Raw genomic sequence first — 2,020 nt, 5'->3', positions numbered from 1 at the left:
TTTGATTGAATCTACCAAATGTTTCATGCTGCTGCTGCTGCTGCTGCTGCTGCTAAGTCACTTCAGTCGTGTCCGACTCTGTGCAACCCCAGAGACGGCAGCCCACTACTCCTCCGTCCCTGGGATTCTCCAGGCAAGAACACTGGAGTGGGTTGCCATTTCATGCCTTCTCCAATGCATGAAAGTGAAAAGTGAAAGTGAAGTCGCTCAGTTGTGTCCAACTCTTTTCGACCCCATGGACTGCAGATATCTCTTTTTAATTCCTTCTAAAGTCATTTTTGCTTTTATGTCTTTTAAGGGATCCTTTAAATTCTCAAGTAACATTAATTTAGCTTACTTAATAATTTATAAATTTTATAACAATTCATATTATAGAACTGTGTTGATAGTTTTTAAGTATTTCTGTGAATTCTAGCTTATTGGATTTTTGTCTTCATAGCAGCATTTTTAGGGATTATTTGGTTGAAAGATAATTTTTAAAAGGTCACAGAATGACTTAGTTTTCTTATGATTATACTTAGACTATGCTTATTTAAAAATATGTAATCCATATTCAGAGGCAACCAAATTTAGATTATGATTTTATTTATAAGGGCCATAAACATGACTTTGCAAATAAATGCTACTAAGCAAATAAATTGATTAAAGACTCTATTATGCTAGTAATTAAAATTGGATCATTATTGATACTTTACGTTAAAAAATTCTAGGTTTCTAAAACTTGTTTCCAATTAAAAGCTCATTCTTGAAGAAAACTGATGTGCTTTCCACAAGTTATATCAAAACAATGATATCAAAATTATGGTTGATACGGCATTTGATGAAATAATGGTGAAATAAACTTACTTTAAGTCTGAAAGAATAAAAAAATGAAATTGCAAAGAATGGGAAAGAACTAAAAGAACTAAGGAAAACCAATTTTATCACATGTGAAGTGCCAAAGTTTTATATTTTAGTTTATAGAAATAAAAAATTAAGGCCAATATATTTATAACAGCTTCAAAAAAGAATATATAGTCATTGAATGTAATTTTTAAATTTATTAATATTCCTTGAAACAGTTGATACATTTGATGAATATTGGTGATAATTAGTTGACTTTTGTCAAAATTGATGTCGAGTCGGCAGAGATGGCCAAGTTAAGGGTAAAAAAATTACCTTTCCTTCCCTTGAGAGGAAAACTTGATTGAGGACATTGGAATCAATATTTCTGTTAAGTGAAACGAACACTTTAAAGCTGGTGTTCACAGGTTTTCCTCTGATACAAGAAACTAGTAAATGCTTTATTTTTCACCGATATAAGTTCTAAGAAAAATTGAGTCACTTTCCTTCTTATTGCATCAGTAGCTGTTTGTCTTGGTGACAAATACGCTTCCAGTTGGAGGAGACCCTCGGACCCTTGTCCTGTGTGTTCCTGGCATAGGCGTGGTCTGCAGGTGCTCTGTGTATTACAGAGTCCAAGCCCATTCTGCTCAGTGCACAGCAGACCAATAAGTCAAGAGAAAAGGTGCTTGTGTTTTCCAACTTTATTTGGAAGGTCAGAAGACCTAGAAGATGGTGAACTAGGGTCCCAAAGAACCATCGTGCCCAGGTTGGAATTCAGTCTTCTTTTATACCAAAAGAGGAGGGGGGTGTGGATGGTTGTTGCAAACTTCTTCTGGCAGAATTCTGTGTTATTGAACCTATCCAATTAGATTAGGTCATGATGTTCTTTGACTCTGTGGATCACAATAAACTGTGGAAAATTCTGAAAGAGATGGGAATACCAGACCACCTGATGTGCCTCTTGAGAAATCTGTATACAGACCAGGAAGCAACAGTTAGAACTAGACATGGAATAACAGACTGGTTCCAAATAGGAAAAGGAGTATGTCAAGGCTGTATATTGTGACTGTGCTTATTTAACTTCTATGCAGAATATATCATGAGAAACACTGGGCTGGATGAAGCACAAGCTGGAATCAAGATTGCCAGGAGAAATATCAATAACCTCAGATATGCAGATGACACGACCCTTATG

General features: G+C 35.4%; 1 protein-coding gene across 1 annotated transcript in view; it reads left to right on the top strand.

Moving 5' to 3' along the window:
• KCNH8 (potassium voltage-gated channel, subfamily H (eag-related), member 8) overlaps positions 1-2,020 on the top strand; it is a 492,651-nt gene that overhangs the window by 53,910 nt on the left and 436,721 nt on the right. The window lies entirely within an intron of this gene.

This window comes from Bison bison, unplaced genomic scaffold, assembly GCF_000754665.1.
Source record: "Bison bison bison isolate TAMUID 2011002044 unplaced genomic scaffold, Bison_UMD1.0 scf7180017864374, whole genome shotgun sequence".
In the NCBI taxonomy this organism is placed as follows: Eukaryota; Metazoa; Chordata; class Mammalia; order Artiodactyla; family Bovidae; genus Bison; species Bison bison.
Note: the sequence above shows the minus strand (reverse complement) of the source record. Positions and strands in the feature narration are given on the sequence as shown.